The sequence below is a fragment of the Calypte anna genome, chromosome 2, assembly GCF_003957555.1.
Source record: "Calypte anna isolate BGI_N300 chromosome 2, bCalAnn1_v1.p, whole genome shotgun sequence".
In the NCBI taxonomy this organism is placed as follows: Eukaryota; Metazoa; Chordata; class Aves; order Apodiformes; family Trochilidae; genus Calypte; species Calypte anna.
This window is the reverse complement of record NC_044245.1, coordinates 128738117-128764344: the sequence shown is the minus strand read 5'-3', so window position 1 is coordinate 128764344 and position 26228 is coordinate 128738117. Positions and strand designations below refer to the sequence as shown.

Below are 26228 nucleotides of genomic sequence, written 5' to 3'. Positions count from 1 at the left end.
GTTTGTATTATATACACAAAAGGAAATGTAACATTTTCTTGTTCCTTTGAATTTGAATCAGGCTGTAATCTGAATGATAAAAATCAGCAGTAAGAAACAAAGCCTTTAAATCAGTTCTATAGGCTGCAGCTATTATAAGACTTTAAAAGAGTGATTAATTACAGACAAGTGAAATGACAATTACTACTAGCCCAAAAATATTTGATTCCGCACTTCTGCCACTTTCATGGACCTTCATGACAATACCAATATCTTATGAAAATAATGCAGTTTGCCTCAAAAATAGTAATACTAAAGGCAAATCACAGAATCACTGAATTGTCAAAGCTGGAAGGGACCTCCAGAGACCATTTAGTTCAACTCTCCCACTAAAGCAGGATCCCCTGGATCACATTACACACGACTGTATCCAGGCAGGCTTAGAGCATCTCCAGAGAAGGGGACTCCACAACCTCCCTGGGCAGCTTTCTCCAGTGCCAATGTTAATCTCTGCATAACAAAACATGTTTTTCTTGGAAACAATTGTTCAACAAATAGTGAAGGATGAATTAGCTGGGTAATATTGATAAAATATGGATAAATCAGACCTGCATGGCAGAAGTCTCACTAAAAGCGCCTGCCATTAATAACATTTCCATGTTATTCTTCTTCTCTGTTTGAACTTCTTTAGTATTTCTGGAGAGTTACACTCACAATTCTACAATCAGTGACTTGAGGGATCATTACAACATAGGCCTCTTTTTTTTTTGGTTCATGATGTTATGTGCATAGAGACAGTACAAAAGTGGGGGGGAAGGTATGACTGCATATGTACATATAAATACATATATTTGCATATATTGTATCCACATGCAAAATACAAAAAAATGCTCTTTTATTCTCATACAATTGCACACTACAGGAGCTTTAATTGGGCATTACTTTTCAGTCATTTCATGGAGTGTGCAAATTTCCAGTAACCAAATATCATTGTAAATCACAGCACCTGAAGGGGCCATCTACCTCCTCTGACTGCCACAGAACACTGCCAGATATTCCTGAATTAACTCCCACCACCGGAAGGTGCACAGTAAAACCAGCAATTGAGCCAGTTCCTGAGAGATTAAAGGTGAAATTACACAATTTTTTGTGCCTGTGGGAGCTCACAATTGTATTTCAAGCTTTTCCAAGCTCCATCCTGAATGATCTAAGCTAAGAAACCACCTTTACCACCTGTGTTTTTACAATGAACCACATGAATTCATGTTCACTCTGAACTATTTTCTAGTATTTGCTAAAAATAAATAAGTAAAATAGGCTTATGGAATAATGAGGTTATGGTAACAGATTATGAATTCTGACATCACATCTAATATATATGTTGTTCCTTTTCCTCTCCTGCCCTCTATTAGTTTCAGTGACTTTATAATATCAGTGTAGGTTATGGGGACAACTAGCTAGATTTGCCCTTGCAAAAGAAACATGAGATAAACAGAAAACTCACAAATTCAGATGTAGGTTTGGTAGTTTGTACAGTTGTCAGTTCTGATTTTTTCTCAAGTATTTATTCACCATATTTTTCCAAAGAAGCTTCACCTTAACAGTGGCAGATCATGCCAAAAGGTGCTGAATTACCACCCCTAGTAAAAAGTCTTAGTTGTAATTTTAATGTTTACCCTTCCTAAACGTTACTATACAAAAGCACTTGTAACTTCTATAAAGTCAGGAAAGTGCAGATCACACCATCACAGAATGGCTTGGGTTAGAAGGAGTATCTCGAGCTCATCTTGTCGAATCCATCTGCTCAAGCAGGGCCACCTAGAGCAGGCTGCCCAGAACCCTGTCCAGACAGTTTCTGAGTATGTCCAAGGAAGGAGACTCCACAAACTCTCTGGGCAACCTGTTACAGCTTGGTCACCATCACTATTAGGAAGTGTTTCCTGCTGTTCAGATGGAACTTCTTTGCAACTTGTTAATCCATGCAGGCCTCTTGGCATTTCTGTTTGACCCTGTTTGTTGAAATAGAATTTTCTTGAGTTTGGAGGAGGTGATATTTGAATATCAATGATCTTTCTTGGAATCCTCTTCCAGGGCCTTATACCACAGGACTCTTATCAAGCTTAATATTTAAGAGATCAAAGTTTTCTCTCCTGAAGTCCTGTGCTGTGATCTTGATTTTTGTCTTGCTTCTTGGTCTCAAGATCCTGAGCTTGGTCATGGTCACTGCAGCCAAGGCTGCCTTTGACCTTCATAGCACAACCAGCCTTTCCTTGTTCTAAGTACGAGGTGCAGCAGAGCACCTCTTCTTGCTGGCTCCTCTTACCCATGTCAGAAAGTTATGATAAATGCTAAGAACCTCCTGGATTGCTTATACATTGCTGTGCTGATCTTCAAGCAGATGCTGTTATGGCAAAAGCCCCCCATGACTGTCAGGGCCTCTGAATGTAAGGTTAATTCCAGCTGTCTACAACAGGTCTTACCTACTTGCTTTTCCTCATCAGTTGGCCTATAGCAGCCACCCTCTACAAAATCATCCATACAGGTCTGCTTTTTAATCCTTATTCATAAACTCTCAATTGGTTCATGAGACAGAACTCCAAGGACCCCAGCTGCTCTCTCACATAAAGGCCATCTCCATCTCCCTTTCTTCCCAGCTTTTCCCTCCCGAAGAGCATACATCTGTGCATTGCAGAATTCCAGTCGTGAGATATCCCACCACATCTCCATGATCCCAGCAAGATCATAGTCCTGCAACTACATATACATCTCTAACTCCTCGTATTTATTCCCTATGTTGTGTACATATCAGTGTGCAGGTACTTAGAAGCATCAATTCATTAATGGAAACAGAAGAGGGAACTCACAACATTTTTGTTAGACCTGTCTGATTAGCTCCCAGGGAGGACACATACCAGGTATCCATTCATAAGATGTCACCTGGAAAGCTGGCTATGCAATACAGAAGGGGACAAAGAATTAAACCACATTTCTAGGATTCATAAACCACAAGAAGGAAAAAAAAACAAAAAAAACCACCAAACCAACCAACAACAAATTTTGCAGTCACCATGCCCAGCTCATACAACAACCAGTGCAAACTGCAGGCAGGCTTTTCATAGGTCTTTTTGTGTCTATTCATAAACAGCAAGTTAAATATTATCTTTAGCAATCTAAGAATATTAAGCTGTTCTCCTTAACTATTCAAATGTTCCCCAAACCTGAGATCAAGGCAGTAACAAATTCTTCCCACTGAAGTGTCATTTTCCCAAGAGAACAACATAAATTGTGATTTCATATTTGAATGACAAATCTATCACAGACATTTCCTCCCTGTGAGACAGAAAGGGTAAAGGTCTTACACAGTCAGGAACAGAAGACTCCAGGGTTATCTCAGGACACTGTCAGAGAACTGTAAAAAGCCCTTTATAGTCTGAGTTAGTGTTTATTTGTGGTTATACTATACAGAGAGTATGGGTGTATTTTTATTGCTCAGCTCAGTACTTTCCTCATATTCCTTCCCTTTGGACCAGTTAATTACATGCTCACAGACATCCTCTGCTAGAGACATCAGTAATTTTCTAAGGATGACCAGGCGTGTTTCCTGATTTTTGGAAAGCTCATCACCCACAAAGAAGTAAGCAAGATAAGCTGACTTCTGCCATAAGACAAATACTTGCTGAGTAGAGTAAGACAGCTTTGTAGAGTTTGTTTCAAAAACTTAAGGTTTTGGGTTTTGCTTGTTTAAGGGTTTGCAAAATCCACCACACAAAGCTGATCTGTTTAGTTGATAACAGAAAGCACAGGGGATTGTTTAATTAGCATTAGCAATCTCAAAGAGCTGCCAGTTACCAATTTCATGCATTTTTTTCAATGGAGAAATGAAATCAGAGTTATCATATTTCTCTTAACTAAGAAATGCTCCCCTTTGCTCTTCCTGGCCTCATTCAAACCAGCGGTATCCTCTCCCCAAAGGCTGCCCCAGAGGAGCTGCGTTTAAGAGCCACATTTTCTCCAGGAATTTCCCACTAAACAGAGAACAGACATGTCTCTACAGTTTTGTGGATCTGGATTTTACATGGCCACCATGCAGCTTTTCACTATCTCCACTGCATGGTAAGAGGAGCACAACTAAATTCAAACCCTGGGCAAGAACACAAGAATGGGAACATAATTTATTGTGCTTTCCCTGCATAGTTCAGCACAACCCAGCAAAAAGCTAGCAGCAGTCAGAAATAATTCCCTGCTAGGTAAAGTAATGTCATACTCACTTGGACTGCAATAAAGGAATCACTCCACTGCCAGTTCAGGGAAAGAACAGCACATCTGATGTCCCCAGTCTCTGCAACACCAAGTTTATCACCCCAATAAATTATCTGGGAAAAGAACCTACTGATTTTTGCACATCTTACTAGGTAAAATTAGCAAACAAACATCACAGCATCAGCCAAATTTAAAAAGTAATGATTGTCACCAATGTTCAATGCATTTAGTTATTCACTGAATTTCTTCAGAAGTTTAGAGCCAAATGAGACAGGAAGAAAACACACTTTCAAGAAGTACAATTCTTTCTCCCAGCCCTATTAATGCATCTAATTCCATGGCTTTTTAGCACAAAATAATAATTTTCTGAATAAGGTTAAGCATCTGGGATTCTCTTTGCCATTCCAGGAGGCAAGAAAGCTCATCAGCATATTTTAGTCCCTCGATTTTATTTCTCTGACCTTATACATCTTGCATGTCTGGAAAGGATACAAAATGGTCCAGTTCCAGCTTCACCTGCAGCCTCTTGTTCAGGATATTCTCTAAAAAGTGAAGCTCTCTAGACCATCTAAGAACCTGCAACTCCCACCTTTCACTTCTTCAAAGGGAAAACTAATACTGCTATATTAAACACCAAGGGGCAGCTGCCATTGATCCTCTTCCCATTTTGACCAGAACTGAAAGCCTTTCACATAGCAGACATTGCATGTTTACACCAGGTGAATTTGGTCTTTTCAGAAACTTCATCAGAGCTCAGGGCTTATTCATCTTAATTCAGCTTAAAGGAATATGTAGGGTCTCAGCCTTCCAGGATGAAAGACCACACTTTGAATTCTGTGGTTCAAAATGAGTACAAAGCTAAAAGATGTAACACAGTTCCAGCTCTTTTAGCTTCAGGTGAAGTGGACAGGGGGCATCCAGCCATGGCAGTACCTTGATTCCTTCACAGAAGGAAGGACATGGTCTGAATATTGTCCACAGACATTGGAATGGGCTTCCCAGGGAGGTGGTGAATTCTCTGTCCCTGGACATTTTTAAAAAGAGAGTGGATGTGGCACTCAGTGCCATGGTCTGGGAACCACGGTGGCAGTGGATCAAGAGTTGGACTTGATGATCTCAGAGATCCTTTCCAACACAGATGATTGTGGGATTCTGTGATTCACAGGAGAGAGATTTCTTCCTGTAAAATCTTAACATTTCAAAGGGAAACTTTGAAGCAAGGAAGACACACTCATTGGAGGAAGACAAGGTTAGGGAGTACTTAAACAAACTGGGCATATGTAAATCCATGGGGCCTGATGGGATGCAACCACAAATGCTGAGACAGCTGCCAGATGTCATTGTGAGGCAGCTCTCAATTGTATTTGAAAGGTCATGTTACTCCTGTCTTAAATTGCAAGATGTAAGATGTGGGGACCTACAGGCCAGTCAGCCTCACCCTGATCCCTGGTAAGGTGACAGGCAAAAATCCTCCTGGAAATTATTTCCAAACATATGAAGAAGAAGAAGGTGACTATTGAGTTTGCATGGATTTACTAAGGGCAAATGATGCTTATTCAACCCGATAGCCTTCCAGGACAAAATTACTGGTTTGGTAGGTAGGAGATGAGCAGTGGATGTTGTTTGCCTTGACATTATTATGGCATTTGACACTGTCTTCCATAAAGTCTTCCATAAGTGGAGATCAGTGACCAGGGATGTTCCTGGGGGTCAGTATTGGGACTGCTCAATGTCTTTGTCAGCAACATGGAGAGTGGGCTCAGTGCACCCTCAGCAAGTTCCCTGATGACACCAAGCTGTGTGGTGTGGCTGACACGCTGGAGGGAAGGGATGTCATCCAGAGGGACCTTGACAGGCAGGAGAGGCGGGACCATGCCAAGCTCATGAAGTTCAGTAAGGCCCAGTGCAAGGTCCCGCACACGGGTTGAGGCAAACCCAAGCACAAATACAGGCTGGGCAGAGAATGGACAGAGAGCAGCCCTGAGGAGAAGGACTTGGGGGTGCTGGCTGATGAGAAGCTCACCATGAGCCAGCAATGAGTGCCTGCAGCCCAGAAAATCAACTGTATTCTGGGCTGCATCAAAAGAAGTGTGGCCAGCAGGTCAAGGGAAGTGATTCTCCTCCTCTGCTCTCATGAGACCACACAGAGTATTACATCCAGTTCTGGGGTAACAAACACAAGAAGGAAGGATACTTACTGGAGTGCATCCAGAGGAAGGCCAGGAAGATGATCAGCCTATGAAGACAGGCTGAGAGAGTTTGGGAGTTGTTCAGCCTGGAGAAGACAAAACTGCAGGGAGACCTTATAGCAGCCTTCCAGTACCTAAAGGTAGTGGAAACTGTGGGGGGAGTTTTCTCAAGGGCCTTTAGTGATAGGACAAGGTTTTAAACTGAAAGAGGGCAAATTTAGCTATTAGGAAAAATTTTTTTAATGTGAAGGTGGTGAGACACTGGAAAAGGTTGCCCAGAGAAGCTGTGGATACCCTGTCCCCAGAAGTGTTCAAGACCAGGCTGCATGGGGCTTTGAGCAACCTGGTCTGGTGGGAGGTGCCCCTGCCCATGCAGGGGGGTTGGATCCAGATGATGTTCGAAGTCCCTTCCAACCCAAACCATTCTGTGATTCTGATTCTGACTGGTGTTACCACCATTAAAATCATTGCACTGTAAATTATTTAAATTTAACAGACAGAAAAGAATGAAAGAAGATTTAAAAAAACTCAGATGGGAAAACTGTCTACAGCAATCAGATAACCAAAAGAGGAGCAGAGGGAAAGAAATAAGATAAACAAAGTTTATCTTAGCATTAGACCAGTGCTTCTTCCCCAGTGTGGCAAAGTTTTCCCCAAATCCCAGTTGAAAATACAGACAAAAGGATACAGAGACTTCACAAGAGTCACGGTTATGGGAAATGAGGAAAGAAAACAATAAATTGAAGATATTAACCACTTATTTGCTAGAGATCTGCTAAATCTGTATACTATCTATCAGTTTCCTAATCATGTACCATTTGATTTTCCTCCAAGGAATGTAGGAAACCTTGAAATCACACAGTGGTTTTGATAACATTAGAATAGACTGAAAAGCCCCAGGGTAACAAACTCACATGCTGCAGAGTGATGTCTGATACACTTAATAGCATCTGAAAGAAAGTTTGTTGTGACAGCTGTGGAGTAGGATGGCTGGAAGGCTAGGTGGACTTGCAAAACGAGGAGGAGATTTCTGCCTAAAAATAAAGTCACAGAGTTTTTCCATCACTTAGAAAGATAAAAGCGATAGAGGGAAAGCTTTATGATCTTGAAGAGTGAAGCAGAAAAGCAGACATTTCTGAGAGACTGCTCCTCCAGAATTTTCAAAACTCCTCATCTGGGAGATCTTTTATTCAGTTAGAAAATTTTGGCTTTGGGAACACTCACAGTCAAAGTTACCAGCAGCTCTGGGGAGAGAGACTTGGGGGTAACGGGGGACCAGCAGCTCAACATGAGCTAGCACTGTGCACTTCCAGCCCAGAAAGCCAACCATGTCCTGGGCTGCATCAAAAGAAGCACAGGCAGTTGATGGAAGCAGGCAACTCCCCCTCTACTCTGCTCTTCCGAGACCCCACCTGGCATCCAGTTCTGGAGTCCCCTACATAACAAGGACACAGAGCTCTTTGAGGATGTCCAGAGGAGAGGCACAAAAATTATCAGGACTGGAGCACCTCCACTGTGAAGACAGGCTGAGGAAGTTTCGGTTGTTCAGCCTGGAGAAGAGCTCTGACAGCAGATTTTCAGTACCTGGAGGGGGCCTACAAGAAAGCTGGAGTAGGACTTTTGAACAAGTGTGTAGCAAGAGGACAAGGAGCAATGGTTTAAAACTTGAAGAGAGGAGATTTATATTAGGTATTAGGAGGAAATTCTTTATTATGAGGATGGTGAGACACTGGAACAGGTTTCCTAGGGAAGTTGTGGATGCTTAGAAGTGTTCAAGGTCAGGTTGGATAGGACCTTAACAACCTGATCTAGTGACAGAAGGGTTGGAACTAGATAGTCCTTAAGGTCCCTTCCGACCCTAGCCATTCTATGATTCTATGATTTACAGTACAAAGTCCTTAAAATGAGCCTTTTTACATCTAAGGTTAAGGAAAGGAAGAGTATACCATCATATGGATACAGGACTTTGAATAAAACACAAGATCTTATTACTGGGACCAAAAAGACTAAAATTCCAAAGGAAACAGAAAACCATGAGTTTTCTTACCTTTATCAGCTTCAGAAGAACTATCTTGATTTGCTACTACTGAAGATAACGCCCTGAAATTCTTGAAAGGCTAAGTGTGACCCAGTAGTGCATGATCATATGAACCCAGCTGGTGATATTAACTTAACATGGACAGGATAGCAAGTGAAATGCTTAAGGATGGCTGAAGATTAAGAGAAAGTCCAAACATGCCTGGACATATTGGCAGTATTAGCTCCCCATCCAGCAAAAGAAAGAGTTCATACCCTATGTATAATCTGTATGGTGGATGTACTATAGCTTAACAGGGAGGAAGCAGGAGAAGGAACCACAGTCAACTTTTTCTTCACCTGAAAACTTCAGAATTGTAAGAGGCTACCTTGACACTACCTTATTCAGCAGCAGCTGAATAATTCCATGGCAGGAATCCTGAAGAATGATACCGTAACCCATGTACAGAGTAGTGTATCAGTGAACCTACAGAAACAGTAGGTCTTGTACTTCCTTCCTTTAGAAGCAGTGACAGACAAGACAAAAATTAAGTATAAAAAAAAAAAACAAACAACAAAGCATTATCACCAAACAATGCCTAGGCCACCTAGCAGCTGATATTATTCTTAATGAGAGTTCAAAATACAAAGAGTTCTCAAAAGGGAGTACATTATCGTTTCAGAGGCAAAAGACAGGAAATCTGTGGGATTTTTAGAGAACAACTGAATAGAAGAGGAATATTCAATGAAAGAAAGGCAGTTAGGAAACAATGACACCAAAATATACAATGTTTTTTCATATTACAATGACTGCCAAAGTACACAGCTAATGTCCAGCTGATAATGTTGAAAGAAAACTGGGACAGAGGGGACAGGAAAGATTACTTTGGAAAATTAAATCAAAACATAGCAGAATAGGGCTGCAATTATATTATCTGGAATTTTGTTGCTCAACTTTGGTGACACTTCCTTCAAGTCCCTAACTATTGCTCTAGTGTAAAAACAAGACAGGTTTCCTTCAGACATAGAAAGACTGGCTAATGAAAAAAATACATACAGACCCCCAGTATGAGAAAAACATTAGTGGCCTCTTATAATTTATGGAACCTTTCCTGATTGTAAGAGCCCTTGAGACAGACACATCTTTTACCTTTTAAAAAAATCAATATATAACTGATACACAAACTTTTAAGAATCACACATTGTTCTTTCAGCATTTTCTATGGGAGAAAAGCATCCCCTTTTTACTGAGGCAATAAAACCACAGAACTCTTCTCTTACAACCTCTTCTGTATTTTCTGTATTTTCTTATCTAAGGAGATGAATTAGGCTATGGAAAAAGAACCAAGTGCCCAAGACAGAGAAACAAAAAGCTACAAATTAGGGGGCATAAAAGGCACAAACTGCCAGTAAGCACCCATATTTAAACATCACCCAAAATTCTAAACTCCATTTCTTAAAAGAAAACACATTCAACAGGACATCTTTTATCCTGAACTTGTAGTTAAAATACTTCCAAAATTCTAATGCTAAGTATTTTCTGAGTGTTTATTGAAGGAGAAGTAGATTGGGTCTGGCCAAAGGATGAAACCTATCTTCATATAAGAAGGTATGAGCTATGACCACATGATCATCCCATACTTATGGATAGCAAAAGCTGTTAAAGATGATGGATGGACCTTGAAAAATGAGCAAATCAGGTTTTGCTAACAACAATGAATGTGTGGATGTCACTGTCACAAGCTGGTCTGAAAGCTGAAAGACATCAAAATGCCAAGCACCTGGCACTCACAGGCACCTCTTGGTGCCCCTCCAAGCAGCATTGCAGCAGAAGGCTCTTCAGTGCTACAGAACACATGTATGCTTTATGTTGCTTCAGATTTGGACAGAAAATAGAAAATACTTTGAGTGTCCCCTTCCAACAATAAAATCTTAGTCTTAAAAGTGACTAAGGGTTAAGATGTTTGCCAAATGAACTAATATTAGCTACTCACTAAGTAAAGGAGTCCAACAAACCAAGTTTTCTGTCTGACCTATCTGGTCTTAACAAAAATTACATGAGATTATAATCTCACCTGCATGCATCAAATACCACTCTAGAATTAACTCTTAAAGTCTTAGCATTTCTATACATGAATATTATTCTTCTACGACCATACTCCTACTAAGCATTTTTTGCTTTGTATATGGAACAAATTTTTTCATTTTAAGTCAACAATGTCAGAGAAAAGTTATGCACATTATTAAATGCTTCAAAGAAAAAGACCCAAAAAAGGGAAGACCAACATTTCCAAAAATATCCAACCATTTTAGCTATTTTACTCCAAACACCTATAAACTAATTTTACTGACTGCAATTAGCACCAAAATTCCAAATTAAGTCAATAATTATTCACCATTGATTAATGTGATAAAATTTCCAGATTAAAAGTAACTAACTTTTCTAAACATTCTTATTTACTAGGGCTTTTATCCAGAATTCCTCTACAGTCACAAGAAAAGGTATGTTCCTTATTCTCTGTCCTGGTGTGGGCTAGGATACAGCTAATTTTCTGTTTTGTAATTTTACTTTCAGCTAAGTCATAAGTAGCTGTACTTGCTGAAATTAACAGCAAGTTTCTCAGTCAGTGTCTGCTTCTGGGACTGAAAACACTTGATGTTTATAGTTACAGCTAGAGACTGGTGTGCAGAACCAAGGCCACTGCTCTGTTCTGAGGAACATCTTGTGCTCCAGAAAGAGAAAGGGAGGAAATGGGTCACACCTGCAACCCTCCTTTAGGGAGGAGCAGAGAAGACAGGTGACCAAAATTGACCAAATGCAGTATTCCAACCCATACACGTCACAAGGGTCAAGTCCCTTCCCTTCACCTTCACCGCTCTTTGCCTGTTCCTGTTTACTTCAGCATCCTGGAAGGATTCTGTCCGTTCCTCTGCCTGTGGTCCTGATCCATGCCAGCCTGAGTCTGTGTGTTCCTGTTCCAGCAGCTCCTGATTGCTGCTGACTCCAGGAGTCCAGCCTGGACTTTCCCAGGGCTGCCCTGCAGCCTCGGTGGTGACGTGAGCATTTTGGGGGGGAAGGGGAGAGGAACATGATATCATTTCTTCTGTATATTTGTATGTATTTTTTTCTGTATATTTGTATATATTTAATAAATTTTCCTTTTTTATCATTACCGTTTCATTAAAGCTGTGTAGTTTAGTTTCCATCCTGTAACTCTCCCTTATTCTCTCTCCTTTCTTTATCAGGGAGGGGGATTAATAGAGAGCAACTCTCATTCAGTTAACTGCCAGGCCAGCATTAAACCCTGACACATTCCTATAGTATCAACATTCAACTGGTTTTGAGAAGCTGAGAAAAACAGTGAACATATTTCTAGACTTGCTCAGAAAAATTAATTTTCTAGCTTTTTGCCACTCTGCTGTAAGAAATGCCCATCAAGTCTTCCCTTTCTAGAGCAACAAAGGATGAATTTGAAAAAGGTACAGCATCAAGAATTTCTCATGACAATTGATGGAAAAAAATTTCTTTATGATGCAAATGTTTCTCTATAATAAGGGTGGGAAAGGATATTAATTTCAATGAGATATGTTATGAAGTATATAATTTATAATTTCATCATGTTCACTAGGGCATAATACTGGTACTGAAATATCATACCATACTCCAATATATAAACATCAGAATTAAATTGTTAAAGTTCAGTAGCAAGGTACAACTGGGACTCCCATCCCACCACAGACTGCACTGCAATGTACAAACAAAAGCAGGATTGAAAAGCTTGAATGTAAAGAACCAAGGCAAAGAACACATTGTAAATAAGATAAAGACACTTTAATAAAAATAAGATAAAGAGCTTGATAGAAAACTGGTTTTCAGCCAATTTTTAAAAACAAATTTAGCAAAACCAGACCTCCTTCTGATGTCGAGTAAGGTTCCAACACCACTTCTCCACCAAAGCTACTCCCCAGTGCAATACACATTTGATCACAGAACACTACAGCTACCACATCCACGGTAGTTCTGGTTCTGCAGTTAAGTTTCTGTTACTTTTTACCACCATTTAAGAGAAAAAAAAACCAACCTACTTTGCTATTGCAGGACGAAACAAGTCAGCTACCTAACAGTATTAATTTATTTTTTTTTTCCCAACCACGTCAAGACATTCAGTCTCAGTTAAGAGTTCACAGTGCTACACACATACACTGAGACAAACATGCCTTTAGGACCTGAAACTACAGAAGACGAGTGGACAAACAACTGGAAGAGGAGGGACCCAGAAGTGACATCTCCAAAGGATTCAGTTGCCACATGAAAGACATTTCAATAAGCATGACCACTCAGCCCCTTTCTGCTTACACTACCAGGAGAGCTGGTCAAAAGCTTGCTGCAGGGAAGCAAATGGCCATATTACAAAAAGCCAACTGGAAAATGATGCGGGAGAAAAAATCCACAATGACAAAATCAACAGCAAAAAGCTCCAAAGAACATAACAGAGTAAACACAATTATACAAAGAGGCAGTCAGTGACCCCAGTGAGTCTGGGTAAGACAGTTCCTATTTTTCTGAGACATGTAGTTCTATTTCCCAAAGTGAATTTTAAAGATGTATTTAAGTTATGTTCACATTTTTTAATACAGGATAGCAAAACAGTTATAAATACAAACAATTAATGCATCTGGTATGCTAGTAATAAAGAACTGAAAATGTCTGTTCTCTATTTTTGTTCACAAACTCTAACACAGCTGGCACGTTTCTATCCAAAATTCTCATGCAGTGACTCAGAAGATCCATCATGCAGGTTACTTGTGAAATAGCTTACACTAAGCTGCTATAGGTTAGCAAAACTTGGCTAAATATCAACAATTTTCTCTATAAACTTTCTGCTTGGAAAAACACGGATGGGGAAGCTGAAATTTATGTAAATTTTTACCTGAAAACAATTCAATGCAAAATTTAAAGTTCATTTTGAATACTCTGTTCATACACATATGCCTGGCTGCTACCAGGTACAGTGTCTTACAGGTTCTTTGTTTTTTAATGGGAAAGAAATTTATACGCTGCTCAGAACTAAATATCTGATACCTGAATAAACACCAGTTTCATAATACCTGTGGTCGAAGTTCTCTCTGTGACAGTGAAAAAGGGACACCATAAACCTTATCAGATTTTCAAAGTGGACTCGAGCCTAAAGCACTGTCACAGTTCTAGACAGTAACCAGGTGACAGATGCTCTGTTATTCCCCACTACCCTCCCAGAGGAAGATGAAGAGTGAATAAGGGAGAGACATTAAGTTTGGAAGTAAAAAAAAAAAAAAAAATGTAGGTTTAATGAGGTAGCAAGTTACAAATATGTATGTAAATACAGAGCCTGCCCTTCTCAGTTGGTAATGACTGCCCAAGCAGAGAAGTCCCACCCTGGACTGGGCAGCAGCTGGGAGTGCCCAAGCCCAGGTCTCAGTGACAGCCCCCAACAGCCTCAGGAGCAGCCAAGCTGCTCCCCCTTGGGAAGGCAGAGGTGACCTGTCCTGGGGAATGGTGTTCTTTGGTGAGGAAAAGAGGAGCAGAAGCAAGGGCAGAGGCTTCACGCCAGCCAGAGAAGCCCCCAGAGGGCTCCCTTGGAGCCATTTTATCCTGAGCCCCATGGGAAGGAACACTCTGATTGGTCCACGTGGGTCACCTGACCTCTCCTCCCATTGGCTCAGCTGCTCCCCTGTATCACTGCCACAGCAGCAGCCCCCACACTGATGGGGGGAATGGGAAGGGGGGGGAGAGGGGTTCCTATCCTGGGCCTCTCAAACCAGGACAAGCACTTTGTAGAGATATGTGTTTATTTCTTATGATCAGTATCAGAGAAGCAGAACTAGGAAAAATAGCTGAATCAGCCATTTATATGGCCACATCTCAGTCATGTGCTCAAATTAAAATATGAGTGCAGTAACATAGCATCACAGATTATAAACTATTTTTTTTATTTAGTAAGATGTTTACAAAATGAAATACCTAAAAAGCTATTTGCAGAATATCCCTACAGTATAGTTTTCAGGTTCAGGAGTACTGCTGTGGAAGAGCAGTTTTCAAGAGACTTGAGCCAACAGATTACAGGAAGTGGTGGGGTTTTTTCAGTTTTTCAGCAGGGAAAGTCTTCTAATGATCACTGAATCAAAGAATGGTTTGGGTTGGAAGGAATCTAAAAGACCATCTAGTTCCAACTCCCCCTGCATGGTCAAGGACCAGTAGACCAGGTTGCTCAAGGCCCCTCCAACCTGGCCTTGACCACTTCCAGGGAGGACGCAGCAATTTCCTTGAGGAACCCTTCCCAGTGTTTCACCACCCTCACAGAAAAGGAATTTTTATCTTATGTCTAGTGGAAATCTCCCCTCTTCAAGTTTTAAACCATTTCCCCTTCTCCTTTCGCTGCACACCTGTGTAAAAATCCCTACCCCAGCTCTCCTGTAGGCCCCCTTCAGATACTGGAAGGTTGCTATAAGGTCACCTCAGAGCCTCCTCCTCAGCCTGTCTTCACAGGAGAGATGCTCCATCCCTCTGATCATTTTAGTGACTCTCCTCTGGACACGTTCCAGGAGCTCTATGTCCTTGTTATGTTGGGGACTTCAGAACTGGACTCCAGGGGGGGTCTCACAAGAGCAGAGAAGGAGAATCAGCTCCCTTGACTGGCTCTCTAAGCTTCTTTTGATGCAGCCCAGAATATGGCTGACTTTCTGGGCTGCAAGTACACATTGACGGAGCATGCTGAGCTTCTGATCCCCCACCACCTCCAAGTGCTGCTCCTCAGGGCTGTTCACAATCCTTTCTCCTCCTGACCTGTATTTATGTATGGGATTGCCTTGACCCAGGTGCAGAACTTGGCCTCGTTGAACTCCGTGCAGTTTGCACAAGCCTACTTCTTGTGGGCCTGCTAAGGTCCCTCTGGATGGCATCCCTTTCCTCTTGAGTGTTGACTTCACCACAGTTTGGTGCTGTCAGCAAGCCTGCTGAGTGAGCATTCGATTCCACTGTCCACGTCACCAACAAAGATATTAAACAGCACTGGTTCAAATACCAACCCTTGAGGAACACCACCCGTCACACATCTCCATTTGGACACTGAGCCACTGATTACATCTCTTTGGGTGCAACCAGCCAGCCAGTTCCTTATCCAATGAGTGGTCCATCCATCAAATCCATATCATTCCAGATTAGAGATCAGAATGTCATGCAGGACAGTGTCAAATGCTTTGCACAGGTCCAGGTAGATGATGTCTTTTGCTCTGCCTTTGTCCATCAAGGATGTGACCCCATCACAAAAGGACACAAAATTAGCCAGGCAGGAATCCATTAGTGAATTCCTTTAAGTGAATGCATGTCGTCTGTCACCAATCACCCTTTTGCTATCTACATGCCTGAATAGAGCCTTCAGGAGGATCTGCTCCATGATCTTGCCAGGCCCAGAGGTGAGACTGACAGGCCTGTAGTTCCCTGGGTCTGCTTTTTTCTCCAGTTTTGAAAATGGGGGTTACATTTCCCTTTTCCAAACAGCAGGAACTTCACCAGACTGCTATGACTTTTCAAATATGATGGACAGTGGCTTTACAACTTCATCCACCAATTCTTTCAGCTGTGGTGAATCCCATCAGGTCCCATGGACTTGTTCACCTTCAGGTTATTTAGGTGATGAACCTACTCTTCATCTAGAATGGAGGAGATCTTCCTTTTCCTAGTGCCTTTGGCTTCTGTAACATGGAGGGTGTGACCAGAGTCCTTGCTGGTGAAGACACAGGCAAAGTAGTCACTGAGTACCTCAGCCTTCTCTACATTTTGGATGACCAATTCTCCCATTTCCTTCTGGAGTGGGCCCACATTTTCCCTAGTCTTCCAGTTATCATTGATATACCTATAGAAAGTTTTCCTGTTGCCTTTAACCCCCCTTGCCAGATCTAATTCTGTCATTTTGCTTCCTTAACCTGAACTCTTGCTTCTCTGACTACTTCTCTGTACTTCTCCCAGGGTATCCATCCTTGCTTCCATCCTCTGTAAACTGTTTTTACCCCTAAGTGTGTTCAGAGTTCCTTGCTCATCCACACAGGCCTCCTGGCATTTCCGCCTGCCTTCCTCCTCATGGGGACACATTGGTCCTGGGCATGCAGGAAGTGATCCTTGGAAATGATTCAGCTTTTCTGGGCTCCCTTCCCATCCAGGGGTTTGTCTACCAAGTAGATCTTTGAAGAGACTAAAGTCTGCCCTTTTAGAATCAAGTGCCATCAGCTTACTTCACACTTTCCTCCCTGCCCTAAGGAACTCAAATTCTAAAGTGTCATGGTCACTGCAGCCTGGTCTCCCATTAAGTTTTACATCAGGCTGTCTCTGTGGTTGAGTACAAGGTCTATGTACTCTATGTATGGAGGAGAAAGTTGTTACCAATGCACTCAAGGAACTTCCTGGTATGCTGGTGCTTTGCTGTGATGTCCCTCCAGCAGATGTCAGGGTGATTAAAGACCCCTTGAGGACCACAGCTTGCAAGTGCAAAGCAGCTTTTATCTGTCTGAAGAGAAGCCTCATCCACTTGGTCATCCTGATACAGTGGCCTGTAGCAGACCCCCATTATGATATTGCTTGCCTTAACTTCCCTTAAATCCTAACACTCTCGTAACACTTCCCTTAAATCCTGAGTTCTCTCTCAGCTCCTCATCCATCTCCAGGCAGAACTCAATGGACTCCAGCTGGATACTGATGTAGAGAGCAACACTCCCTTCTCTTTTGCCCTTCCTCACTAGTTTATACCCAGCCATCCCATGCTCCAGTCATGGGATCCATCCCACAACCTCCTGATGATACCAATAACAGCACAGCCCTGCAGGTATGCAGATTCCTGGAACTCCTTCATTCTCCACGCTGACTGCATTAGCATAGAGGCATTACAGATGCGCCCTCTTCAAAGCAGTCTTACTGCTTCAAAGTATCAAAACAGAATTGAATAGATTTTAGATAATATAGGTAAGTGTCCAAGCAGAAAAAAAATGCCTCATTCTTGCAGAGCTATACCTTCAGAGATACCATAGAACATACATGCAAAAATACCAACAGGAGCTTCAGCATAAATGGCTGAAAAAGTAAAATAAATGAAAAAGTACCACTACCAAAATATATTGTGGATCTACATCAGAGGTATCTTTCCAAAATGGAAAAAAAAATATTTTTGAGATGGAAGGTAGCTTAATGAATTATGAAATTCCCTTTTCTCATTACAATTACTGTTTGAACCTCATGGTGCTAGAAAAACAACTGGAGAGCCATCCTTTAAAACCCTCTAAGGTTCTTTGTTGTAGCTGCCAAATTAGCTGTGGTGCCATCTTTTTTGATACAGATGCTAATAGGGGCTTGAATGTGACAATACAAAAGCTGATCCTCTACTGGAGTGTCAAGGGAAGACACTGGCTCTGGCAATCATAAGTCAACTAGTAGGTATACACGTATGACATTTTCTGGCATACATTTTGCCACATCTGACACACACACCTATGTGTGTCAGCACCTAAGAGACTACTCAAGACACAATGTGATCAATCCTTTTTCTGCAAATATTAAAAATATTAGGACATCTCTGTCTTTGCACTGACATAATTCAGACACTGCACCTGACCAGTATTTCTGAGATTATATATACTGTGCTGAGAAAGTACCAGAGGAAACAAAACAGCCACATTTCCTAATTCTTAAGCACTTCTGGACAATTCATGCCTCATGAGGCAAAGCTGACAGGCAGGTGTCAGCTCCTAAATTCCAGAGAAGTCTTCACACTGGCCACCTTTGGGTAAACCAGCTCACCACTGCTGCCATGAACAAACCAGGCCCAGGGGACTGACTGCACCAGGATGCACACAGGGACAACAGCCAAACAGAGTCCAGAGAGCCCACAGCTCCATTTCCAGACCCCAGGTGCTCACCTTACCTTCCACTATTGCACGTGACAGCCACAAGCTCTTTCTCAGTCTGCTGGAGGAATTATGCCAGGAACACATTAAAACCTGAAGCTATGTAGACACACTTTAAATTGCTATTTAGGTACCGTGTTATCAAACAAGCCAGGGGTCCCTGGTATTAGGACAGCTGTGGCTTTTATCCTACTTGCTAGGTATCCCTCTGCATACAGGGCTTTTGTATTTCTAGTCACAAGACCAATCATTAGGGAAACAAAAGCATGCAGAATCAATCCACTTAGAGCACTTTTGATTTAGCTGCAATTGGAAATATTCAAACCCACACATTTGCACTGTCAAACCTGCAAAAATTTCAGAGGGCTCTCTCTATCCACAGCATGAGTAGGGAGACTACTTAACATTTGGGGCTGTGGTGCTAATAACGTGAGGAAAGCATAGAGCCTGTGCTTCCTTCAGTGAATCCAGCTGTTGCAAATGTCAGTGTCTCTGTCAATTAAATGCAATTCCAAATTAAAATGAAACTTGGGTTTTGATTTTTACCACATGTATCAGCTTTCAAGCAGGAACAACTGATGAGGTAGAATTCATATATAGAGTCACAACGCTTTCTTCATTCAGAAAGCAGACAAAAAGTCCTCTTTGACTTCTCAGTAAAGTGCTGCTCCTTTCAGGACGACCATCTTGCCACGTGTGCCCCCACTTCCATGAGTTCCATATTAGGGTCACTCCTCAGAAAGCTCTTCTTTGAAACCATTTAGAAACAAGCTGGGACATAAACAGTGCTTCAGGCAATGAATTACCTATCAGTCCTACTCCCTGATGACAGCAACTTCCCAATTATCTATTGGAACAGATCTGATGGCAACACTAACCCTACACCCTTTACACCTCATGTTTACCAACTAGCCCTACTAGTTGACTACAAAGTACTTAGATATAAACACCTGGAGGGCAGGCAACATCAGCAAGAATTTAAAATTTCTTAAGTTCTTAATTCCTAAATTAAGTTTTTTTATCTATGGCAAAGTTACCTTCTGCTTTCAGAAAAGCAAATGATCTTGCACAGACCACCTGCAGTTGCAGCAATGCTTACTGCTGATAGCCCACCTGTTATCTCACCACAGTTGAAAATGTTTTCCAGGAAAAAAGGTAGTATTAGCTGACTTCCATCCTTCCTATGCCACTTGTCTGTAGGGACAGAAGACATAAGACAGTATGTTTCATTTTGATAATTCTGGGAAGTTGCATTAGACAGATGCCTGCCCTACTTATTATTATTTATGCAGTATGCATCTGCCTTCACATACTGATAAGCCCCCATTATAACATCCTCCAAAGGAACTTCCCCATGTTCCCATTCATGCTGCTCAAATAGACTGCATGTTCCCCATCTTCAGAGAACAGTCATCTGATTACATTTAATTATAACAGCAACACACTGAGAACAAAACATTAGTGGTTAGGAGATAAAGCAGAACTTGACTACTCCTCCCCAAAAATGCAACTTTTCTGACTTTGGTAAACCCTTGTGACCTGCAGATGTATGCTGGTGGGACTGGTAAGAGTGTGGTGTGCAACACAAGGATGAGACAGCTGAAAAGGCTCCACCATAATCACAACAAAATGGTACCATTTAAAAAACAGAACAAAGCAAAACAAAACCAAAGCAAACAAAAAAAACCCCTGAAACAAACAAAAACCACTACAAAATTATAAAGCAATTTTCACAAATTTGTTCCATGAATAACATTACACAGGACAGCGCCATGTCTGGAGGGAGGAGGGGGAATGTCTTACTTGCTTACAGTCACAAAATAACTCATGCTGTTGTGTAAAAAGGACTATCTTTACTCAAAACCAATATTCTGGGGGAAAAAAAATAGATCTACTTTGAACAATGAAGGGCCTACTAATAGAAATATCACTTAACACTGAACAGTATACTTTCCTCTAGGAAGAAAGACTTGCAAGTGAGTTTTCTGCTCACCTACTGTCACATGTAGAGATAATCATAGTATTCATTTCACACACTTCACTGCCCCAGCAAATATTTAGATGCTAGACTGAAGGCACTGTTTTCACCTGCTATGTGTGTGTACAGCAGACATTTTAGAGGTGTTTGACTATTTAAGTTTTTTTCCAGTTTGACCACTTTCTCCTCTCATCACATTTGCTGGAACAGTCTGAAATCAGACAACTACCAAAAAGCCCCATATGATCCACCCATATTGCATGGGCTGGGTTCAGCTATGCCAGGTCTTTTCAATAATAATTGTAGTATACAACAGGTAGCACTGCAACACATGACAGATCTGCTGACCTGGACAGCATCACTTGCTGGAAACAAGCACATGTCCTCACTCGGTTGCTCTTTGAAGAGCAGCCACACAGGTATTCCTGCTCACTACCACCCTTTTTGCAAGTTTTCAGATAAAAGAAGTGCAAAATGAAGCACAAATCACAGACTGCAGTAGTAATGTCTATTAAAATCAGTGTAGATGTATTTTACCAGCGTATGGACCAAGCAACAGAATATCTGAATCAGTCATGGCATATGTTCATCTAGCTACTGGCTATGGTGGCTCTGCCCTCCAAATTGCCATTCCCTTTCACCAGAATCTCATCCATATGGTCAGGAAGCAAGGTGGTTAAGGGAACAAATACTGTGAGAAACATTCATTCTTTGCAGAAATTAATCATGAACATTAGTACCAGTAGGGTAATGCCAAAGGAAAAACAGGGATGTACTACTCAAAGGAAGATTGGACTGCAGCAGTCCCTGCAGTCTGAAGAGCTGAAAGCTCTGCTCTTTCCACTCCAGTCTCTACTACCTGGGTGAGAAACACTGCCCCAAGGACAGGCGGGTGGCTGTGGGGGAACACCTGCAGCACCTGCAGGTAAATTAGACAAAGGCAGTAACTCCGAGCCTGAACGGAATTTTCCAAGCCTGAGACATTTTTGCTTATGAAAATCCTCTAGAGCTTCCTTACCCAACAACTATTTCAAGACACCCAAATAGAACAATTAATTAAAATCAAGTTGACTTTGTTTTCCTCCTGGGGTATTTCACATTGAGGTAGAAACTCTCTGCTCTGTGTGTTTTTCGGCAGCACTGGATACATTACCTCAGTCCTGTACTTCTCTGCCTTATCTAGTTGTCATAAAAGAAATTATCAATAGCCCACTGCAGTATATGACCAGTCTTAAAGAAATTGGTAATCTGCAATTACTTTTGCTTCCAAAACAATAAAGAATTTCATTAAACTAAAACTTCAAGTGTTTTTGCAGTCTCCTGTGGAACAGCACTCATGTTTTGCATGGCAGAACATGACCAGATAGAGCACTAGAAGGTGAGGCCTGTTATTCAGAACAATAAAAATCAACAAAATGAGAAAAGCTAATCTCAAAACCTGTGGAGACCAGAAGAGGAAACCACTATAGACAAATCAGATTCATGCTTTGGTTTTCAAAGTTACAGATAAAAAGTAGATGCTTTCCCAAAGGAGTCTATTGCCTCAGATCTCATTTTGAAGCCTGAAAAAAGTATATTTTTTTCTGAAATGTCTATTGGCACATGTATAATATTACAGAAGCTTCTTTTGTGGTGCTACTTGAAACACAAAATCACTTTTGACTCTCTTGTCTTATGTAAATTCACAGTCAAGTGCCTCCTCTGAAAAAAAAGAACACAAATATGAAAAGCACAGGGTATCAATACACATGTAGGAGATGAAAGCTAGAAAAATTGGAGGAGGGCAGAAGAGGGATCTCATTCCCTTTCATACAGAGTGTTCTAGGAGGAAATGTACTATCACTACATTTGAGTAAAAGATCAGACATCATAACCAGCAACTGGATAAAAAGAAAGAAAAAACCCACAAGTACACTTACAACCAGATCTGTTTTCTCAGATCAGTATTAAAACAGGCTTCAAAAGGGTGACAAGATGCTACAACCCATGGTGTCACAAAACAGGTTTGGGCAAATCCTGAGCTGCTGGGAACAGCCACAGTTGCACTGCATGTAGGATGGTCAATCAGGCAAGTTTAAAATAGACCTTATTTGTTTGTATTTCCTATGATGTAAAAATTATCTATGATGGGTCACCTAATATAAACCTCCTCTCAGTAAGACATAAAGATCATTAATTTATCTTAGACAGTCAAGAACTGAGATAAATTTGACTGCAATTTTTCTTTTCTGAAACAATTAGTACCTTTTAAAGTCATGTTCTGAGATCACAGGTCTTTTATGATAACTCTTATTGCAATGGGTAATACAGAGAAATATTTTGAAAAAATAGATAAACAACTATTTAGAGTGCATTTTAATCTGCATGCCTGTTCATAGATACTCCAACCAAATACTTTTATGGCAGCAACAGCACCAGAGGGATTCTCACATTTTTCTGTCACACCCACTGTGGACAAAATTCATTAAACTCATCTGTGTTAATTAGATTTAAAAGATTCTGAGAAAAAACTTTACTATAATTTATATCAGGCCATAAAAACCACTCTACATTAAAAATAAATAAATTGCCCCACTCTGCCCAACCAGTCCACTCTGTCTCAATGACAGAAAGCAAGCCTCTTGTAAAATCAAGGCACCCAAAGTATCATTTTTAAACTACAGGCTAACAAGATTAACATTTTTCTCAGGATAACATGAGATGTTTTTTTCTTTTGTTGTAAAAAAATCACAAAAGAGAACAGAGTATCCTTCACAGATGCTGTCAGAAATATTGACATAATCAAGTAATTGGCATTTGGGATATTATGAATCAGAGATAAAAATTCACTGTTGCCAGTGCAGTGCAAATGTAAGTGACTGGTGGTCAACTGAAGAAAGAATTTGCATTTATTTCAGTACTTTGAGATTACTGCAGACATTTGGTAACAAAAACATGAAAGATTACTGCAATGCACTTTTCAACAGATAATATTTCCTTTTGAGACACAACAGAAAGGAATTCAGAGCTTCAAGACTGTAATCATTTCATACATTTCTACGCACAAAGTACTTTTTCAAGCAAAATATTTCACCCCTGCAGCTGCTCTCTCTTACATGTACTGCCATCCTTCATCTTCATCCTCCCAAAACTGGAAAGGAAAGAAGGAAGAAATGACAAGACAAAGTTTTCCATCTGAAAACATGAAACTTCAATACACTATAGCAGGGATAAAAGAATCCTGTGTGTATTATGAGTTTCTGCAATTACATCAACAATAAGAGAGTGTGTAAGAGGTTTCCCAATTTGCCATTAAAGACATGCAGGCATTTGCAAAACTCTTATAAAACAAATAAGAATTTATATGAGCTTTTACTGACAGATGTCTCCCGACAGGGGTCAATGCCAGGCTGTTCTGCCCCGGCCCAGATTTGCAGTCTGTTGCTATCTGATTCAGTATCTTATTGTTCTCCTGTTCAAAAGAATTATATACATTCTGAAGATGAAGAAAAAAGATTGGCTAAGACAAAGGCTTGGTACGAATCTCTAAAGCTGCAGTGGCTCTGATCCAAGTTTATCTATGCAGACTTCATCTGAAAGATTGAAGTTTGGTTGAAGTACAACTGATTGCAAGTCACAGTTGATAGATCTGATCCAAGACAGAGGGGTATGTCTGAAGAAAAGGGTACAAATTTACAAGGAACCAAAGCACATGAGAACTCTCATGGATATGGCAGACTTTTGCAAGGTTTCATTGGGGAACTCTGAGGTTTTAATCAAAATAATAATCTAACAGAGGGAGCATCAGACAAAAATAGAAGGCCATTTTACAAGTAGTAAAAGAGAGAAAGATTTTTAACAAAAGCTTTAAGTGTCACAGAAAAATAATCAGAGTAAAATCAAGTCCAAGTTTTGTCACCCAATCTTAAATCTGGCACATTTCTCAAGCTAAAACACAGTCTAGATAGACATAGATGTATGAAGTCCTTCCATTCTCACACAGGAAACCTGTTCTATGGTCATATCAATGATTTCTTTAGAAGAATAAACCACACTCCCATTGAGAGATTACAGTCTTTTCAGACAAAAGAGATATGGAATAATCTTGAGAAACAGTAAGAAGTAATCTAATTTTGAACAGAGTGAAAATGACAGACAAGAAAATTATTAAATGTAAGGCTTATAAAACAAAAAATTAGGATTTCAGGTGTTGCATGTTCACAGCCTTCTCTAAGCAGGCACTCCGTGTTTATGCAGCACTTCAGAAAGTCTGGTCTCGAGAGTTCTGCAGTCTAAAGGAAGAAACGTAATCAGCAAGCAAAGAAAAATCTGGTGCTTGTGTTTTGAGTTCGCTCTTCAGTAGCTCTGAGCAGACTTGTAACTTTTCAAGATACAACCTCTAGATTCAAAAGGCTCCTCTGTACCTTATGTTTCCTTGAAAAATTTGATTCAGCTTGCAGAGTTTATAAAAAAACAAGAGAAAACTGTACCTCACTTTTCTCTCCCTCTTATATTAGTAGTTTTATAAATTATGTATATGTATATACACACACATCAAAATTGTATAGGTATCTATAAAAATGCCTCTCGTGTACTTTTTCCTTTTGCACCAAGTTGAAGTTGGCTTTGAAGAACAAAGTCCTGTCCTAAGAAATCTAATGAGTACCAGTTACTAGAATTTCCTTCTGAGAAGCACTAAGCTGCTTTACCTGCTGGGATCTCCTCACTATGACTGGTGCAATAAAAGATAATTAAATACCTAATGTACCCAGCTGGTACTTATGGGTTCCATCCCCCTGCAGTGGCACAGCTTTCAGGCAGTGACTGCTGCCAGCTCTCCTGGTTTCAAGATGAAGGCAGAGATATAAACGCCTGCTTGGCATCCCCCGAGCACGTGTGTCAGGCCTAGGTACAACATAAAGCCAGTGTTTGTGTGTAAATACCGAGGAACAAGAAGGTAAGCAGGCAGTTCTTCTCACACGTGTTGCTGAAGGGCCACCAGGCTGCTGCTACTTCCAGAGAAAGGCAGGAGGACAGGCAGAGGGACAGGTACAACACAGACCTGACGCCCCGCTGCCAGGCCGGGGTCTGCAGTCCCCTGACCCTGAGCAGGACAGGCCCGGGAGAACCCGAGGCTGCAGCCCAGCAACTGGAAGTCGACTTCGGGGTGGCTCCCAGAACACGCTGGCAGGGATTTACAGTAAGCCCTCGGCAAGAGAACGAGAAGGGGCTGAGCCCCGCCGAGAGGCCGGTGATGGTGGCCTGAGTGCCCCTCCGTGCCCCCACCCCGGAGGCACGGCCAGGCCTTCCGCGAGAAGCGAGGCCCCGGAGCAGCACTGCAGCCCGGCGCTGGGCATCGCCAGCTCCCCGGGCAGCCCGGATGAGTGATTCCCGCTCCGGACCCCAGCCCCCTGTGAGGAGGAAGAAGAAGAGGAGAAGAAAAGGGGGAAGATGAGGAGGGGAGCAGAGCAAACACGCACCTTCCCCCTGCCGAGCGGGCCGCGGCGCTGACAACGCGGCCCCCGCCCCCCTACGGTCCGCTGGGGATGGAGGGGGAGGAGGAGCCGGGGGGGAAAGGGGGCAGAGAGCAGGCGGCTGCGCGGGCCCGGGTGCTACCGGTTGTGCCGTGGCGCCTGGAGCTGCATCAGGGCGCGGGCCCCCGCGGTGCTGCGTTGTGATGCGGGAGAGGTCGGGCGTACCTCCCGCCCCCTACGCCGGTGGGTCTGGCAGCAGCCCGCATAGGCCCCTTGTGAGGCGCGGCGAGCCCGGCCTGGGCGATCCCGGCCGATATAAACCTATCGGGGGGGGGAGACCTAGAAGCAGCCATACACGAACTGTCGCCAGCCCTCGGCGGGGGGAAAGCTCCTCGGTGCCCGCAGCACCGTGCCGCGCTTCTG

The 26228-nt window shown here is 41.8% G+C and overlaps 1 protein-coding gene across 2 annotated transcripts in view; it reads right to left on the bottom strand.

Moving 5' to 3' along the window:
- CPQ (carboxypeptidase Q) overlaps positions 1 to 26228 on the bottom strand; it is a 163063-nt gene extending 136835 nt beyond the window's left edge. Inside the window, exons 1-2 of one of the 2 annotated variants that reach the window (XM_030446385.1) lie at positions 25812 to 26225; positions 4248 to 4318 (exon numbers count right to left, since the gene is read on the bottom strand). The gene's annotated coding sequence lies outside the window, so the exon portion shown is untranslated. Of the gene's footprint in view, positions 1 to 4247; positions 4319 to 25811 lie in introns of both variants that reach the window. The other variant, XM_030446386.1, reaches the window with a different exon arrangement.